This window comes from Gopherus evgoodei, chromosome 11, assembly GCF_007399415.2.
Source record: "Gopherus evgoodei ecotype Sinaloan lineage chromosome 11, rGopEvg1_v1.p, whole genome shotgun sequence".
NCBI classification, from domain to species: domain Eukaryota; kingdom Metazoa; phylum Chordata; order Testudines; family Testudinidae; genus Gopherus; species Gopherus evgoodei.
In genome coordinates this window covers 69,608,252-69,628,989 of record NC_044332.1, presented here as the reverse complement: position 1 = coordinate 69,628,989, position 20,738 = coordinate 69,608,252, and the positions used below count along the sequence as shown (strand labels likewise).

The window sequence follows — 20,738 nt, the reverse complement described above, 5'->3', positions numbered from 1 at the left end:
TCTCTCTATAGCTGACAATCCAGTTTCTTTCATGAATACTAAATTAATAGTGGAATATGGAAACCCACCTCACCCCTGTCCTGTATTACACTCAGCAAAATATGCAACGATGGGAAAGATTTATTCCTGCCCCTGAGGCAATTGGCTTATGCCCTGAAGGATAAGCTCTGTTTATCCTTACTTTAGGGTATATAACGAAACTACAGCTCCTTTCGTTAAAAATTATCCAGGATTGCTGGAGACTCCTACTACGGTCTGTCTGGAGGGATTCATATGGTGTGAAATCAGCTTATTTGGCTAGATCCTGACAGATGCATCAGATAAGGGTAGGTACTTCTGCTCAAAAGCTCAGAGGAAGGGCATTTATGGAGCCAATGTAGTGGTGGTGGCCAAATATAGCAAGCCATCAACTATCTGTCAGTCACTTGGGAACACTTGCTGTTTGATTTATCTTATGAGCTCGCTGAGGGTAGAGACTGTTTTGTCTTGTACAATGACAAGCACACACTCATGGCCCTCCATAAACAAGAACAGCTTCTTTTGTGTCTGTTCCCGTCCAAGAGATTTTGCCCTAATTCTCCCTAGAGTGTTTTTGTCTAAGGGGCATTTTCTAATGAGGTTTTGTCCCAGAGGCTTATGGTACAGGAAAACTTTCCCATAGGGATGGATAGAAAGAGATCGAAGCTTGTTCGGTAAGAAATGTGGGAATTCAGACCTACTGCGTTGAATTTAATGGGCTTAGCTTTTGAAATGCCTAGTTTTCCACCATGCTTCATGTATCTAGCATCTATTTGCAGTGCAAGTGGCATTGTATAGGTAAAATGGTCATGATTTTGGTTCAGGCCCAACTCCAGTAACAAGCTACTAGGGTTTGTTAGCTTCCCCTGTACTTCATTCTTCACTCACAGAGAATGTTAGAGAAAGGAAGTGCTGGAAAAGGACTGCTGCTTTGTGCAATCCAAGCTAGCTTCCTCTGCTACATTTCTAATGCCTGGCAAAGCACCACACAGAAAGGAATAAAGATCGAGGAGGGGGGACAGCAACTAAAAGGGGGAGGAGAAGACAAATAGAATGGGGGCGGGAAGGGGAGGAAGAGAGAAATAGGACAGGAAATAGGAGAGAGTAGAGACCAAAAATGACACTGAGAAATAATGCTTCTTGAATGCCCTTTATCCCAGCACCTCATAACACTTTAGAAATACAGAGAGAAGGAAGAAGGCACGCAAAGAGGAGGAACAGAGCAGGCAAACTAAAAAAGAAGGAACAGGAAGAACATAAAGGGTGGAAACAGCATTGTTACTAATAGTACTCCACTAAGACTGATCAGGACATTTACTAGAATGTTTGAGTTCCTTGTTCTGTATAATTTAACAGGTGAATTTCTGTTCTGTTATCAAGAGATGAGACTACACAGCATGCGCAGAATATGTTAAACTGGTTTAATCACTGCAGAAGAAATATGTCAAAAACAAAACTCAAAAAACAATGTGTCAACAGCATTAACTCCTCCGAATGTGCACCACAAAAATGCATGTTTTATCCATGGGAATGAAACCAGTTGTTTATACAAAGCTGTATCAAAGTTAAAGGACATTTGCAGTGGCGGTGAAGAGCAAACCACTACAAATAATTACATCTTAAATATAACAGAGTGATTACAAGTTTAGGCTCCAGTTTCGCAAGTTGTTCCAAGCAGATGAACCCCGCCACACACATGCAGTGTTGATGACTTCACTGGGGCTGTGTGTGGAAGGGCAGCTCTACCCATGTATAGCAACTTGCAGGATCAAGGTCTAAATAAGCAATCTGCCATCATGACTGGCCAATGCTGACCTATAGTACCTGACACTTTAAGATGAAGTGCAGAGAGCCAAGCACCGCTTAAGTCTCAGAAACAAGGCTTAGGTTGAATTTAAGCAGTGCTTAGGCTTGTACCAATCTCTCCACATAGCTGAATTTCACCTTTACAGAAAGCATAAAGATATTTAAACAGTGTATGTTTAGCTCAATAAAAAAAGAGCTGGAAGGGAAAGGGCAAAAGGATGTAAACACTAGCGAGGGAGAAGAATTAAGGTGGGACAAGGCAGAAATGGGATGAAATTATGAACATGAAAATTAGGCTGAATATTAGCAGGGGGAAAAGATTCCTGAAGCTGAGCAGGGTCTCTTCAGGAGCAGAAAGAAAGGCACAGTGTATATCATAACCTCTAGGGAGACATTCCTATCCTTATAAACATGTTCTGTATCAATACACAGACATTGTTTGTTTTAAACTTCTCCTTAAGAATGTAGTATTAAGCCTTTCAGATTTATTTTAAATGGTCCACTACTTAATTTCTCATTATATTTTATGACCCAGTAGCGGAAATGACACTGTTTTCTGATGCTCACGCTTGCTAAAGCACACATATGGCAGAGAAGGCAGCTCTGAAGCAATGGATGTGAGCATTTATGAGACTCTGACAGTGCTCTAATAGCTTCTAACTGCACCTGCTCTGAGTGAGAATTCCAAGGGAAGTGAAATGTGCAATCAATGAATCATAGAAATGTAGGACTGGAAGAGACCTTGACAGGCCATCTAGTCCAATCCCTTGCACTGAAGAAAGACTAAGTATTGACCTGACCCTTGCAGGTGTTTGCCTGTTCTTAAGAACATCCAGTGACCAAGATTCTACAGCCTCCCTAGGTAATTTGTTCCAGTGCTTAACTAGCCTTACATTTAGGATTTTTTTCCTAATAGCTAATTTAAATCTCCCTTGCTGCAATTTAAACTCATTACTTTTTGTCTTGTCTTCAGTGGATAAGGAGAACAATTTATCACCCTCCTCTTTATGACAACTTTTTAACGTACTGAAGACTTATCATGCCCCTCCCCCTACAATTCTCTTCTTCAGACTGAACAAACCTATTTTTTTCAATCATGGCTAAGATAACAAGTGTTACTGTTCAAATTATGACACCTAGTAGTAGTATGACCATAGTGCCTAGGGGCTCTCGTCATAACGAGGACCCAACTGTACTAGGTGTTGTACAAACATAGAACAAAAAACAGCCCTTGCCCCAGGGCTTACAATCTAATCAGAGTGCAATAAATGAAGGGTTGAAGAGATTGTCTACAAAGAAACCAGAACATACTTTTTTCAAACACACACAGCACTAACAAAACTGATTTAACCATCTCTCCCCCAGATGCGTCTTACAGGGAACAATCTGATTTTAAGCTATTCATGTTCAAACACAGAGTCCTGCATGCACTGATATTTTAAGGCAGATTATCATAATTGCCATTTATTTCTAAACTTGAAAATGGCTTATACTATAGAGACTTAAATTCTGGATTTTAAACACCATCTGTTTAAAATGAAACCATGACCACTTATTCCATGTAATGTCCCCTCCTCTAAAAAGGACACAAGACACTGGATTTTAATTATGCTTAGGAAAATTGAATGGATATGCTGACAAAGGTGTGACTTCTACTGGACACTAGACTGACAATATGGGTATTCTCTTGTAGTCTCGCTGACTCTTAGTCTAAAGCCACACTTTCTCAGTCTGGGATCCAACTTTGCAATGTGATGTGCTGGAGTGGAATGCTTTACTCATACAGCATGCTAGTGCAGGAGTATTAAATTGCAGGATCTAGGCCTTAATCATTACCCAGTTGTCCTTTTGTAAATCACATATTGCAGTACAGGGTTGGTGAGGTAATATCTTGTATTGGACCAGCTCTTCTTCAGGTCTCGGTGTAAGCTCAAAAGCTTGTCTCTCTCATCAACAGAAGTTGGTCAAATATAAGATGTTACCTCACTCACCTTGTCTCTCTAATATCCTGGGAACAACATGGCTACAACACTGGAAACAATAATGCATTACAGTAACTTAAAAGCTATTGCAGACTGCATTATACTACTTCCTGACTTAGAACTTGTTAGCAAGGCTGCACAAGTATTTTCCTAACTTACTTTGGAAGAAAACCTATTTTCTTCAGTTTCACACACATTACTTCACCTTGCATAGATTATGCTTAAAAAAATGTCTTGTGTTTTTATGAAAAAAGATAAAACATTAACATGCCCTCTATAATTCCAGGTTAAATAAATAACTCATGCCCATTTATGACGAAAGTAGACAGGCACTATATGTTTCCACCATGTATTGAAAATATTTAGCTAAGTATTTTGATTGATTTTTTTTCTGTTGGAAAAAGTGTGTGACAGCTTGCAATGGGTCCTTGGAGTAACCTCAGGATTTAACAACCCACAAATGCAGACCACAACCACTCAAAACCACCACCAGTCACCAAATAACCACACACATGGCACTGGGAATTGAACTAGTGACTTTCCAAACACTTGTATAAGGGGAGGGTGGGGGCGGGGATGGGACAAGAGAAACATAATACTCAAGAACAAAGGGTTGACAGCACACCCTATACAACAAGAGGCAGGTCTTGGGATTTCTTTCTCTCACAACCCCACCCCCCAGCCCTTTCTGCCATATTAACCCCCGAGTTCAGATGCTTCTTTGAACTGCTTCCTTTTCGGAAATCGGTTTGGAAATCTTATGAGAGCAATGTCTCACTAAACTTCTGGCAGGAACAGCTTCTCCTATGACAGGCCTGCACAACATGCGGCCCGTGTGCGCTCACTGTGTGGCCTGTGGGCAAGCACCGGGGTGGGGCTGCTAGGTTCACCCCCTGCCTGGGGGTGGGGACCTGCCTCATAGCCTGAGGCAGAGCCGGTAAGTGCTGAGCGAGGGGAGGGCCGCCTCGCCTGGGCTTGAGCCACAGCTTGGGGGGGGAAGAGGAGGGACTGGGCCAAGACCCACCCATCCCCCCTCTTTGGTTGGGGCGAGGCAGGGTGGCTACTGCGCTGGTTGGTCCCAGGGTGTCCTCCATAGTGATCAGGGGGTTGAACTGTCTGTTGGTAGCCAGGAAATCCCCGGGGAGACGTGTGTGTGTGTGTGTTGCACCTGCCCTGCCCCGCCCCGACTGTTGCCCTTTCTTGGTCCAGGGAACTTCCCCCTCCCCGGCTCCTATTACACTGCCACCACCCCCCGGGGCTCCCTGTGGCCCCTGTGTCTGTGCGTTGGACAGTCACATCCAATCCCTTCATACTGCCCCCCTTTCCTCTCCTCTTAGTTCATAGCCCCAGAAAATCCTTTCAAACTGTCCCCCTTTTCCCCTCCCCTTATTTCATGGGGCAAATGACGAGTTGAGTGGGTGAGCGGGCAGTGGCGGCGAGGCTTTATACTGGGGGGGAGGGGTTTGGAGGCAAGCGGCGAGCTGGTGGCTGGAGGGGGGGCATTTTCAGTATTTTAATTTTTGGTACTGCTGTGTGCAGTAATATGGGGGGGGTTTCGGCAGGGCTGGGCAGCGCTGGGGGGGGGAGGGGCGGGTGTTTTGGTGGGGCCGGGGAATTTTGGCTCTAAGCTTTTTCTTTGGAGTAATATGGCCCTCGCCGCTTCACGAGTTGTGAAGGCCTGTCCTATGACATTTTTAAGGCATTTCTGGTGCCAGAGGTAAAAATGCAGTCAAATGGGAAAAGAGTTAATTGAAAAATCTGGGACCTCAACACAGGTTGGTTTGAGGTTTTGGATGAAGGCCTTTATTTATCCTCATCTCTGCCTGTAGTCCTGGCCTTGATGCATCAAATGTGAAATTCAGTAACCTCAACCTCAGCTGGTGTTAAGCACTACAACGAACTACATCCTTTTGACTTCTCTCCTCCATTTTTAATGATCACTGTTCTGTTGCTTTATCAGCCTTAGATTTAGCTTAAGAGTAAAAAGCCAGAAGCTATCACATGAGAAAATTGTCATGATGATAAAAATAACCTATTGAACTGTGGGATGTTTATTTTTTTTTTTAAAGAATTTTAGCATAGTTTCTGCACTCAGCTCTACTGAATTATGTCTTTACAATCCATCCCAAGTGCTAGCAATCAAGATGGTTAAACAGATGGTTAAATGGTTTGATGAAGCATTAAGGCAAAATTTCATAAATCTGTTTTTAAAAAAATGTAATCGTCTAACAGCTGGGATATATTATTGTAATTTATAAAAATAGGCACCAGTTTAACAACAGCTGTTTGCTTCATACAGGAGGCCAAATAATGCAGGACAGTATAGTCTATGCTATCCCTTGAATTAAGCCTGGGACTTTCAAAGAGACTATTGATTATCAATGGGATTTTGGTGGTGAACTCCCTTAGGCTCCATTGAAATTCCCAGTCTAAAAAGTATTGATCTTCCTTTTGTGCACACAGCTTAATAATTCTTGCTCATGTCTTAAAACCAGTTTTGATCTGAAGCTCATTGAACTCAATAGGAAGACTCCTTATGATTTCAGTGGGCTTTGGATCAACCCTTTATGAACTGTTGTAATAATCATACAACTTCTGCATTTATCTCTTCCTTCTGGTTTTAGAACTTAAGATCCTTGGGAAACAGAGTAATAGGATGCAGAGCCCAGAGGGAAAACAAATAGATTCCGTAATTATCAGTCCAAAGAGCACAGTCCTTGGCCTGGAAGACTAGAAATAGAAAGGGAGGCATTTAAAGGCTACATTATATACCCACATGTATCTTATACCAGGCAGGAGTAATATAGGATTTTCCCACAGTGTTTCCTCTCCCATAATAATTCATTTTTTATTAGAAAAAGCCACTTAAATGGGCATCCAATTCTTTGTTTATTAAAAGAACAGCCAGCAAGTGCATTAAATCCAGAGAGATAAGAGACAAAGTTCAAATGCTTCTGACTTCCTACTAGAGAGACAGGGTCCTAGCATTTTTGGAAAAGGACAGGAAAGAGATGCACAGCCTTTGATACACTGGTATACAATTTCTATTCCGTCCTCATTTGCTTGTGGGCATAAATAGTGTTGATTATGTAATTCACCTCTCTATAGCTGCTGTGCCAATTCTTTACTGTTTATAAATACCTACTCTGATGAATAATACTTTGAAATTTTATCACCTCTTTTGCTACCAGATTGCAAGAGTACATTATATTAATTGAACCACCACATCTCTGTACATTGTAAATTATTACTACTAGACTATTAAAAATCTAGACCAAAACACACTTGGACTTCAGGAAAGTCTAGATCTGTATCAGAACTCTATGGTTTGAGTGCATCTTCAATAAGTAGATCCATATTACAGAAGGGTAAATTGAGGTGCACACATTTATTGTTGTTTATTATTAAACATTTGCAAAGAGTGCCATTGTTAAATATAGTACTTGCAAGAAAAAACTTGCACTATAAGGTGAGTAAACCTACTACATGCCAGTTTTTAACTTATTTATTTAAGTCTTTCAGACTTAATTTGTCTGAAAGATTTGTTTGTTACATGGTTAACTTCTAATATGGAAAATATAGATGAGAAAGAAGAATAAAAAACATCACTAATCAGACCATGGCCTTATGATTCCTAAGTCCGGCACTAAAGTTACGTTGAGGAACATGGGAAGATCTGGATCCAATCCTTTTCAAAGCTTGAATGTGTTCAGAGATGGCATCTTGGTTCCACCTTGTCTCTAGCTACAAGAGGTTAACTGCTAAATGTTATCTCCGAACAAAACAACGTTTGGCTTCATTCACAGCAATCCTTCGAAACTGTACATTGCAATAGCTCGCAGTATTCATAGCATTAAGGTTTGGTATATTGATTTCTGCCTCAATCCCCATTGTTCTTGCCTTGGAAAGCCATCTTCTAGCATATCAAGCCTTAAAGCATGGCTCTACTCTAAAATGGGACTATATATAAATGACTTGTATGTGGCTCTTCTTTCATGTTATAATTAATTAGCATAATTTGGCTGATTTCAGGGCCAAAAAACGTTTTTTCCCCTCTTTTACTCTTGTGAGGCCTGCAGAGCCAACACAGCTAATAGGGAGTTCAGCTAGGGATGCTAAGGGTAATCACAAAGGAATTTTGAGCACAAATTAGTTAGACTTGTGCCCATGTCCCTTTTTGGTGGGCAGAAACTGTGCCTATCAGAAAGGGAGGGAGAGTCTTGGTCCCTTGAAAATACACCCCAAAATTCCAGAATTTTTAAGGTAAGCAACCATCTCCCCTCAGCCAGTTAGTAGGATTTGTAAGCCACACAGAGTTGAGAAAAATGGGTAAAATCCTATTTGGGAGTTTTGCCATTGATATCAATGGGGCCAGGAAATTTTAGTCAATTTAGTCAGCCAATTAAATGGGCTACTGGTCTGTTTGGCTACGACAATTTTAATATTCTTAGTGTTCAGTGGTGACAAACATTCCTTCTGTTCTCAATACTCTAAGTGGATATCAAAGCACACCCATAGGGCCACTTCCTTGTGAGGAGCAGAGAGCTATCAACCCCCCCTGAAATCACTGCAACTGCAGGATGCTCAGTTTGTCACAGGATCAGGCCTGTAGCCAGTTACAGTCAAGGATATGCAAAGAATGAAGTGTTTGCTGCCTTTTACTCAGAATGCTGCAAACCTACTGTTTAGTCTTATAAAAGACTTAATTATACCAGAGGAATCTGTTTGCCAGAGTCATATGGTAAAGCAGCCAAATAATGCCTAGCCTGACCCTTGCGTAGGGACTCTCTGAGCAGCGTTTACCATTTATGGTGTTTAAATATTGCTTTGGCTCAAAGGCTAATAAATCAACTGAGCTGAAGAGAAGACTTAACTCCAGAAATCACTCCTTGTGAGCAAACTCAGACAACGAAGCTGCAGTTTCCACTAACATCTCTCCGACACAGAGATTCACACACACATGTACAGTTAAAGTTCTGTAGCAGCCTCCCCAGCTATCAGCTAGCATTACACACCCTGTGTATTTCCAATGTAAATATCACCGGCTGTTGGCAAGTCGCAGATTTAACAGAGCTGTCAACTCAATAAAAAAGTGGGCTGATTTCATAGAAAATTGCTATGGGTTGACATTCATCTAATTTGTCCCTCATTCTTCCTAAAAGTGTTTTTCTGTCTTAGACCTAAATTCATGTGGTCAACAATTCTCTGCAAGTTTTGCACAACTTGCAAATTTGGTTAAAACCACCACAAGAAATAATCAAATCTCTATGTGCTTAAGGCACTTAAGGCCAATTTTGCTTTTAAAGAAGCCTCAGCTTGTCTCCGATCTTGCATGTGCATGCAATAGTAGTTAAAGATCTAGTGACATGACAGTTTCCTTTAGACACCCAACCCCCATCACTTAGGCCTGCAGTTAATGGAGTGCCAGATTTAAATATCAGCTCTTTGGAGCAGACTTTTTGCTCTGTTACCACCTATGCCACCTCAGTTTAAGATACAGCATTTACACAGGTGTAACTGATGGCAGAATTTGGCTATTTAAAAAGTGTTTAGTCTTGATGTGTGGAGATTCAGGCACACTTCTCCCATTAGTGACAGTGGGAGCTATACATATGGACAGAACAGAACAGAATGGACCTGCTAGCTGAAATGACATTTTAATTTTACTACAATCTGTGATATTTACTGTCACCGAATATCAAGACAAGAATAACTTTTAAGAATAACTTAAAATAGTGTGTTTGGAGTTAAACAAAGAGAAAAGTACATGAACTAATAACCTATCAGATGGGCTCAGGAAAAAAATTCTCCAGGGACAGTATAGAAGTTTTACTTTTTAATCCACAACGTCCAGGTTAGCCACCATCAGAGATGTGACACCAGACTAGTTGGATTGTTGGCTTATTTGGCATTTATGTTCTGTAAAGAGAATGTAGAATTATTGTGACCTTGCTTACAGTCAACTGGTTCTTAATTTGAAAACTGAATAGGACTCAAAACAAACCAAGATCCAGGGTTATCCATGCAAAGAGTGGGTAACATGCCACTCAGTCTATGATCTTCAATGCAATTGCAAGCTAGAGGAATGCCCGGTTAGCTTGAAGCTACATGGAAATATTTCCCATAAAATACAACTGTACAAGCTTTCTAGGCTTTATTCCCTAGCTCTGCCACTTTCACTCACTGTTGATCTACAGTAAGTCACTTAACCTCTCTCTGTCTTACATTCCTCCAACTGTAAAATGGATAAATACTGCCCTCAGAGAAGTATTAAGCTTAATGTTTGTAAAACAATAAGATCCTCAAAGAATGGTAATAAATAGACATTAAAATATTAAAATTACTGAATGTGTGGAAAAAATAGACTTGCGCAATTGGACAGCAGTACCCAGTACACGTCTTATAAATATTTTTGGAGATGCTGTAGTGTTTCTTCCACCCTATGGGCAAAATTTGTCCATGGTGTGGAGGGCAGCATAAGATGCTTAGCACTATTTAAGCCAAGCATAGGGGCTGTGCTGATCTGGTGTTCTGCTACCTGAATAATTGCACATGGTTGGCTCCCTTAAGTGTTTACTGCACTCAGCTCTGGGGCTGGCTACGGGAGGGCTGCAGACCCATGCTTACACCAATCCAGTGGCCTCAGAACTTTGCACAAATGTGGTAGAAAGGGGTTGTGTCCATTACTCCTGCCCAACTTCAATGCACACCACTTGCACAGAGTCCAAACACTCAGGTTTTGGGTGGGTGAGGTGAATTTCATCCTGAAGCAACTTAGTTAAGGATACAGATTTCTACTAATAATAGGTTTGTGCCTTTGAGAATGAACTAGTACAATCCTGTTTTTCCATTTCAATTCACAAAGTGCCCCTTGATTCATTCTCTGACCAGATTTGATATGGAGATAGCTAGCGCATATATAGTGCTGTTCACCCGGAGATCTCAAAGCACTCTACAAAAGGTCGTCATTGTCATTATCCTAATTTTGCAGATGGAGAAACTGAGGCACAGATAGGTGATGTGACTTGCCCAAATTGAAGGGGAAACTAGCTGTGTGACAGGTCTGCAGGGTTAAATGGAGTCACACAATTTTCAGTCATGTACCAGTACAACTTTTCTATACATAAAAATGTCACAAGTTTCACTCAGATATCTCACAGTGCTGCAGGGCTAAAAATGGGGGTTGCATTTGACTACTGGAAAATGAGAAATTCATAGCACCTCAGTGAAACCAGGAACTCGCTTCCAGCCCCGGAAATTCCTGAAATAACAGACTTTAAAATCACTACATTTGTATGTATAGAAAAGCTCTTTGAGCTCAATTCTAAAGAATTATATAGCTCCCTTTGAGATCTGTGAAGCTGGTCTCATAGTAATTCAGACCTAGCATGACAAGTGGAGGGACACAAAAATTAGCCATAAGGGAGGATGGGGGATACAAACCTTTCTATATACTCATAAAATATAGCGTTTCTGTAATACTTGTAGCATATATAGAATGATAGTGTGGTACAGAAGGCTGAGATGACCTGCCTAACAACATTGGCGGTGTCACTATGAGTAACTTTCATCATTCCCACCTTCTACTGATGAAGACCTTGGTTCAGAAAGCTATTGAATCACGTGCATAAGGGCTTTCCTGATTAAGAATTGACTGAAGCACATGCTTAGGTGCTTTGCTGAATGGACCAAAGACTTTACACCACAATATTGTGTGGTTCCTTAACTATACAGTCTTGCTGAGCAGGGAGGAGAGCTCTGCCTATCATCTTTGGCCTGATCTGACCCCGCTCCCATGGAACATGCTGTTCTAGGTCTTGACTGGATAGTGGAGACCATCTCTAGGGCCCAAACACTTGGTGCGTTGTTGTTCTAGGAATGCAATTAGCAGTTTTCCAGAGCTCCTAAAACATTTGCAAGATAGCAGCATTGTGGATGTGAACATTCAGAGAATTAGTCAGTCAGAAATGCAGCATTTCAGCTCTGAACCTCAAAAGTGACCTTTTGGATTGTGTTAAGATTTCTTTACTAGCTGTCCACTGCTGAGGGATGCCTTCAAAGCACCCCCCATTAGTGGTCTCCGCTCCATATTTACCCCCACAATCTGTCTGATGGATGTATCACTTTCGGAGCCTTTTCTCTTTAGCTAGTTGACTCAAAGACAGAAGTCTTGGTCAAGAGAAGCATCCTCACATGCCCCTCTGTCTCCTCAGTTTCCCTAAATTCAAATTTCCCATTGACCTCCTCTGTCCGTAAACTCGATGCAATCATTGACTCTGAACTTCCCTTTTCTCTCACCCCGGCAACTCTGCTCATACTCACCACTGGTCTAGGGCCATTTCTGCAGATATCCTCACTTACACCTTCTTATACTGTCCTCTGACTGACTCTCTGGACACCCCAGGCCTTCACTCTTTGGATATCAGTATGTACAGAAAGCTCCTCATAGATACAAAGCAACATATGCACATTACCCTAGTATCAAAACTATCCCTTTGTCTCTCAGTTCACTTCAGGGCCCTGTTTAATACTGCCCTCCTTGTACATGTAGCAACTAGGGCTGTCAAGTGATTAAAAACATTAATTGTGATTATTTGCACGATTAATCACACTGTTAATAATAGAATACCATTTAAATATTTTTGGATGTTTTCTACATTTTCCAATATTAATTATAACACAGAATACAAAGTGTGCAGTGCTCACTTTATATTTTTATTAAACATTTGCGCTGTAAAAAAGAAAAGAAATAATATTTTTCAATTCACCTAATACAAGTACTGTCATGCAATTGCTTTATCATGAAAGTTGAACTTACCAACATAGAATTACATACCAAAACAAATAACTGCATTCAAAAACAAAACAACGTAAAACTTTAGAGCCAACAAGTCCATTCAGTACTACTACTTGTTCAGCCAATTTCTCAGACAGACAAGTTTGTTTACATTTGCAGGAGATAATGCTGCCTTCTTCTTGTTTACATCTCCTGAAAATAAGAACAAGCGTTCACATGGCATCGTTGTAACCAGTGTTGCAAGATATTTATGTGCCAGATGTGTTAAAGATTCGTGTATCCCTTCATGATTCAACCACCCTTCCAAAGGACATACATCCATGCTGATGACGGGTTCTGCTCAGTAACAATCCAAAGCAGTGCAGACTGATGCATGTTCATTTTCATCATCTGAGTCAGATGCCACTGGCAGAAGGCTGATTTTCTTTTTTGGTGGTTCGGGTTCTGTAGTTTCCGCATCAGAGTGTTGCTCTTTTAAGACTTTTGAAAGCATGCTCCACACCTCGTCCCTCTCAGATTTTGGAAGGCACTTCAGATCCATAAAACTTGGGTCAAGTGCTGTAGCTATCTTTAGAAACCTCACATTGGTACCTGTGACATTAAGCATACTTTATGAAAATATGCTTATGGATATCACATAACTGAGATGTACTTTATGCAAGATGGCTCATGTAAGATATCACTGGAAAGATTATGATTTAGCAAATGTGATTATCTAATTTATATGCATGTCTCATTTCTGTAGTTAGGAATAGGGACGGTGTAACAATTACAACTCGGTGTGTATTGGGAAGACATCCACCAGACAACAGGCCATCAGATTTGATGGGCCATTAGGAAGAAACAAGAAGACTGTGAAGAAACTAATCTCTCCCCCTCCTGGGAGGCATCCTGGGACCTAACTGTGACACTACTAGGTCAGGTGGTCTTGTCACCTGATACTAAACATTATCTTGGACCTCTTGTAACTTTCCACTAAAAGGAGGGGGCAGGCACATCAAGCTTGTGAAACAAAGGATTCCCGCCTTATGTAAATCTTATTTAAGGGTTGGGAGGAAGGCAGAGGGAACTCTCCTCTTTTGCCTACCCAAGAAAGACAGACTGCTGAAAGTATCTGAAGGGACAAAACCCAACCTGAAGGGAAAAGCAGGGGTCCAGTCTGTAAGAAAAATAACTGGAACGCTGAACTACAAAAACTCTGAATTCTGCCTAAATTCAATATTTAGGGTTAGAAACTACTATTTGTAACCAGTTTCTTTAGTGAAACAAGCTTAGTTTACGTGTTTGGTTTTATTTGCTTAGTAATCTGCTTTGTTCTGTTTGCTATCTCTTTAACCACTTAAAATTCACCTTTTGTAGTTACACTTATTTCCTGTTTATAATATAAACCCTTTTGTACAATTCATAATGAGGGGAGGGGAGAGAAGCTGTGCATACCTTCCTCCACATTGAGGAAGGAGGCGGATTTCATAATATACCTTTGGGTCTAAGCTCCAAGGGAGGTGGACACCTGAGTACTGGGGCAAGTCCCTTAATCTGAGTCTTCCCAGAGCTGATCTCAGTGTCTGTCGTCCTACAGTGGGCTGTGACCCTGCCTGTGTGTGTGCTGGAGGAGGCTTAAATGCCTGGCTCAGCAAGACAGGGTTATAGGGTGCCCAGGCTGGCAGAACAGGCAGGCTCAGTGGTATCTCAGCATATCAAGTGGCATATTAAAGGGAGGCAACCTGTCACAGTACCTTCTTTGCATTTTGTCAAATCTGCAGTGAAAGTGTTCTTAATACGAACAACATGTGCTGCGTCATCATCCGAGATGCTGACGTGAAATCTATGGCAGAATGAGGGTAACACAGCAGGAGACTTACAATTCTCCTCCAAGGAGTTCAGTTACTAATTTAATTAACGCATTTTATTAACGAGCATCATCAGCATGGATACATGTCCTCTGGAAAGGTGGCCTAAGCATGAAGTGACATACCAATGTTTAGCATATATGGCATGTAAATACCTTGCAGTGCCGGCTACCAAAGTGTCATGTGAACACCTGTTCTCACTTCCAGGTGGCGTAAATATGGAGTAGGCAGCAGTATTTCCCATAAAGGTAAACAAACTTTTACAAATGATTGGCTGAACAAGAATTAGGACTGAGTGGACTTGTAGGCTCTAACGTTTTACATTGTTTTGTTTTTGAGTGCAGTTATGTAACCAAAAAAAAAATTTACATTTGTAAGTTACACTTCCACAATAAAGAGATTGCACTACAGCAGGGGATCTCAAACTTCACTGCACGGTGACCCGCTTCTGATAAAAATTACTTCACGACCCCAGGAGGGGGCCGAAGCCTGCGCCCATCCAAGCTCCACTGCCCCACAGTTTGAGAACAGCTGCACTACAGTACTTAGTATTTTTCAATTCACCTCATATATTTCTTTTGTTTATTATTTTTACAGTGCAAATATCTGTAATCAACAATAATTGAGAGCTGTACACTTTGTATTCTATGTTGTAATAGAAATCAATATATTTGAAAATGTAGAAAAAATCCAAAATATTTAATAAATTTCAATTGGTATTTTATTGTTTAACAGTGTGATTAATCGCAATTAATTTTGCATTAATCCCATGCATTAACTGCGATTAATAGACAGCCCTAGTTAATACATTAACTCACTGGACTACCAATGCTCAGCTAACCATTTTAACCATTATGTAATTGCTCACCTAATGATTTTAAATGTTATGTAATTGTCTGGCAGAGCTTGTAGATGTCAAAGTTGGTCTCATGAGTGCCTCAGGCAATGGGAACCAGGATGCATGCCATGCAGGGGACTGAAGCATGTGATTGGTTTTCTCTTTCCCATTCACTCACATATACAGAGGCAACAGGGCTGTCTCATGAGCATGAGTATATAATAACCAAAGGCTAGTCTGGAAAGCCATTTGCTTGTGGAAGTGAAGTTCAATACAGTTAGACTGAAAGTACCTTCCAGTGTGTATATCACAGGAAGGGTGAATTCATAACTTCAGCTAGAATCTCAACAAGCATTAAATTAGTTGGTACAATTATGAGGTTTAGAGTTAAAATCCAAGACCATTTTACTTCTATAAAATACTAATTGCATCCTATTCTCAGGTACTTAGGGTTCTAATTTACCAAGGGGCTGAACACCTGCAGCTCCTATTGATTTCTTCTGCCAAGGTCTTCCTGACAATCCATATCACACCTGCTCTGAATACATATGCACAACAATAATTTCTGAAGAGCTTTATAAAATCAGGCTCATTTCACAGAGATGGTTTTAGCAGAATGGCTTTTTGATTTATAACTAGTTAACTAATGCACATTCGCTACTTTAGGAAACTTTTTCAGGATCACAGTGTGATCTTGTTTTTAAACTAGTTTATACATATTTTCTCAACATTGTTTTTTAACATATTTTGGTGGCTGCATTTTGTTCAACACAGAATGCTTGACAAAAGGATGTTACACTTCTGCAAGGCTGGAAATCAGAGATGAAAAGGCCTATTTGATCACTCAGTCCATCTCCCTGCCAACGCAGGATTGTTCCTAAGTTGACTGTGATTCAGTGACATTCTGAGTACCTTTCCCAGACCTGAGGAAGAGCTCTGTGTAAGCTTGTCTCTCACCAACAGAAGTTGTCCAATAAAAGATATTACCTTACCCACCTTGTCTCTTTAATATCACAGCATTTGACCACCTTATATGGCGAGAATACCATCCGCTCAACTTCGTTTTTCTTTTACAAGAAATATTTATGTAATTCATACTTTTCAGCTTTTGTTCCTTCTGTACACAGACATCTCTCAATTCCATGCAAATTTAGTTCCATTTTTCCTGGAAATTGTTCATCTCATTAAATTGTCTTTAGAAAACATCACTCATGCTGATGGACTGAGTCCTACATAATTTAAAACTTGCTCACGTGTTTCACTTTTGTCCCTCATTTTTTATTTTTAGCCTGCATTTTGTGTTCCACATTTGGGCCTTGGGTGTCAAGAGAAGGGAAATTTGTTTAAAAGGAAGTTTAATCCTACAAGGCTTGCAGTTGTAAGTGAAACATATAAAAACAGAGGGCTGGAATATTAACACTAAGACACTGCTAAAATAAGTTGACTACATTAGTTCTGATCATTATAGCTTCCCTCTGACATTTCACTGCATTTCCTGGGCAACAAAAATATGTCCTTTCAAAGCTAGTCCTGTGATCCATTGATCATGCAGCCAAGGAGGTTTCCTAGATCAATAGCTCGGTATAACATTTTAATGTGTAACAAGACTGATTTATATATTCTTAAAAATCTATTGTCCTCTACCAGTTACACCACATTAGACAATAATGCTTTCAGATAAAGCTGCATCTCTGCACATCTGTAGCCAATGTCAACATTACACAAGTAGAACATTATACTTCATGTACCTCAGGCAGAAATATATATTTCTGTGACACAAATATACAGGATTTCACTTAGGCTTCAAAAAGGCTGATTACCGAATAATCAGTGATAACCTCGTTTAAAGATTATTGTCCAAGAGAGGTCACTCTAAGGTGTAAAAAGAAAACCTGCTAAGCAAATACAGAGGGAAAAGTCTCCTACCTGAAAGCTTGTCATCCGCTAAATTACGTATTATGGCCCCACTCACACTGGACTGAACAGTGGCAGAAACAAAACCAAATTGTTTTCCAGAAAGCATATCCCTTCACTGCTGTGATAAAATGGTTACAGCAGAGACTGACAGGCTTTCAGGTGACTCTAATCTGCTTGTCCGCTGATCAATGAATGCCTATACTAATCAGATTATGAAGGCCAGAGGCTACCCAACACAGACACTTACTCTGGGGAGACTGTATAAATAAATATCTATGTGAATAGGATATAGAGGGTGGTATTAAGTGGGGGTGAGAAGAACAGAACTGAAACTGAAAAGTGAACCATTGGCAAGGGATAGAAATGGGGTCAAGAGCATTAATAAGAGCTGCAGCCCTCACTGTACAGCATTAGCTGAGCCAGAGAAGCAATTTTAGGAAGCAGACTCTTTATACTGAACACAGAATGCAGACAATGAGTGTCTGCAAATGAACTTATATGGTGACAGACCAGGAAGACAGCACCAAAAGAAAGTCTTAGGCGTGCATCTATGTTGCCACCATCCTTATGACTAGATATTGCCAATGCTGAGGACAAGCTGGTGGAAATGGAGAGTCCAGAGGAAGAGAGAAACCTCAATTATGAAAGCAGAGCACACTGCCGGTCAGTTGCATTGGTTATCATGTATTGCTAGACTTAACTGCAAGGTGGAAGGAAATTTCCCTAGACATTAAAGCAAGCTGTTTTATCCTTGCAGTACAAAATCATTTCATATTAATAAACAGAGATCCAGAATCTTCCCAGATTTCAAGAAGCTGGGATCCAAACTTTGTAGCTTAGACCAGTCTACATTGTGAATAAAAGAGGTTCCCCAGGCTTTTGTTAGTGAATAGCTACAGCGCTTCAAAGGGCTTTATGATGTTAGTATATTTGAAACACCATGCTGCTAGTCAGAGTCTAGGAGATTGAGTGTGGGCTATGTGTTGGACCTCTATTCCAAACTCTGCCTCTGACTTGCTATAAACCTTATCCCAGTCACAATCTCTCTGTGCCTTGGTTTCTTGTCCATAAAATGAGGATAATAATGTTTACTCCCTCTCTGAAAGCAACTAGAGTCCTATAGAGAAAGAATGATAGAAGTACTGTTATACATGACATAAATAGCTACCTTATATTTCAGCTTCAGCATCTAAAATCACTATCTCTGGATATAAATACTATAGCTTTATCTCAGGTGACCTGAATGCACAGTGCGTTGTAAATATGCGCCGCCCATTATGGAGATGAGCTTTTTAGAAGTTGGGTGCACAATTATATGTGAAAATGCTTGTGCTATTGCCATTTAAGTGTGTAATTGGCTAGTTTGCACACATAATCACAATAATTTACACAAGCAAACTAGTCATGCAATTGAAAACACATTTTGCTCACTTTTACAAAACATCAACCCCCAAATATATACACAGTATAAACCAGGGGTGGGGAACCTATGGCCTGTGGGCCAGATCCAGCCTGCTGCTTCATTTCATCTGGCCTGCAGCAAGTCTCCATGCTGCTGGCTGGAAGCTCTGAGCCTTGAGGCTCCTCCCCTCTTCCCCCCCTCCAGTCCTGCAGGGCTGGAGCTGCAAGTGCTGGTGAGGGGTGAGGAAAGTTAGGGCTGCCAGGCTGTTAAAAGTCCAGTTGGCTCCGCACAGCTCCCAGAAGCAACTGGCATGTCCCTGCGGCCCCAAGGAACAGAGGCACTCAGGGAAGCTTTGAGCTACTCCCAGCGCCAGCTCCACAGCTCCCATTGGCTGGGAACAACGTAGAGCCGCCTGGCTGTGCCTCTCCCTACGGGTCAGACATGCCGTCCACTTCCGGGAACAGCACAGAGCCAGGGCAGGCAGGGAGCCTGCCTTAGCCCTGGGGCACCACTGACCAGGAGCTGCCTAAGGCAAGTGCTGCCCAGCGACAGACTGCACCCCAAACTCTCTGCCCCAGCCCGGAGCCTCCTCCTACACCCCAAACCTCTTATTTCCAGCCTCACCTCAGAGCCCGTGCCCCCTAGCCCAGATCCTCCTCCTGCACCCCAAACCCCTCATCCTTGGCCCCACCCCAGAGCCCTCACCCCCCTACCTGCACCCCAATCGCCTGCCCCAACCCTGAGCCCTCTCCTGCACCCAAACGCCTTCCCAGAGCCCACATTCCGAACCTCTTCCCTCACCCCAACCCCCTGCCCCAGCTTTGAGCAGGGCTGTGTGGCCCACAACTCATTTTTAATGTGGGTCAATGGCTTCTGATAGAAAAAAGGTTCCCCATCTCTGATAGAAACCTTGATAATCCAAATGTAGTGGAGGGCACCACTGAAGTTTGAAAAATCAAGGAATTTCCAATAAATGCAGAGGGGAAGGCTTGACTAGCCTGGTTTATACTGTTTCAGCACACATCTGGTTTTCCTTATATAATAATCATTAGCACAGCACTCTATGCAGTGCATTCCATTGGAGGAGGTCAAAGCTTATGCTGAAAAGATTTGTCAGACTTGTTTTTAAAAATGTGCTGCTCATTTCTTGGAAATCAACCCCATTACCACATTTCAGCTATATAATACTGAAGTCAAAGACAGCTAGGTTTTTAGGATTCTCCACACTGAGTCTCTCACTTCATCAGGATTCTACTCCTGTTTCTACCACAGGCTCCCTCAGGCGAATCACTTAACCTTCCTTTATCTCAGTTTCACCATCTGTCAAGCAGGGATAACATTTTCCTGCCTTACACTGATCAGATGATAGGAGGATTAATTACTTACTGTTTGTAAAGTGTTTTGAAATGGTCATAGGGATGGTGCAATGGAAGTGCAGAGCATGGGCCCAGTCCAACAAGGTGCTAGGAGCCTTCTGTGAAATGCCGAGTCATTTCAGCTTTCATTCACTAGAATGAGTAAGAATGGAGCGTGCTCAGCCCCTCGCAGCACTGGGCCCTGTCTCATATTAATAAGGCAAATCTCAGTTACAAATTAATCCGAAACTGATGGTGGGGAAGAAATGCTTCATCACAATGGCCCAAACGGGTCATTACAGGCCTGATCCAAAGCTCATTGAAGATAATGGAAAGTCTCCCATTGACTTCAATAGGCTGTGGATCAGGCCCTTTTTAACCCTAAGGAGATTTGAGATGTTAGTTTCCTGCATTAATGCCACACTAGGAAATTATCTTTGACAGAAACCAAGTAGTAGGTCTAACAAGAGACAGACTAAGGGAAAGCATCGGGGTTCTAAAGGGACAATGTTTAGGCTATTTTTACACCCTGTTTACCTTATGGGATGTGTAATATTCTTTCAGTTTTAAATTTGATCTGCAATCTAAAAGTACGTACAAGGCAGACTTTCCTTTTATAAATTATTTGCCACGCCTGCATGGGGCCTTTCTGAAAGTTATTTGAAAGCCTTTGCTTTAATTCAATAATTGTTTTCTCTGAAAAATAAAACTGAAAAGAGCTTTTTGGATTTTTGGGCAAAACTAAGTTAAATTTTCAAGACACCTCACTCCAG

General features: G+C 41.3%; 1 protein-coding gene across 2 annotated transcripts in view; it reads right to left on the bottom strand.

The window, feature by feature from the left end:
* MYLK (myosin light chain kinase) overlaps window positions 1-20,738 on the bottom strand; it is a 331,910-nt gene that overhangs the window by 118,488 nt on the left and 192,684 nt on the right. The window lies entirely within an intron of this gene.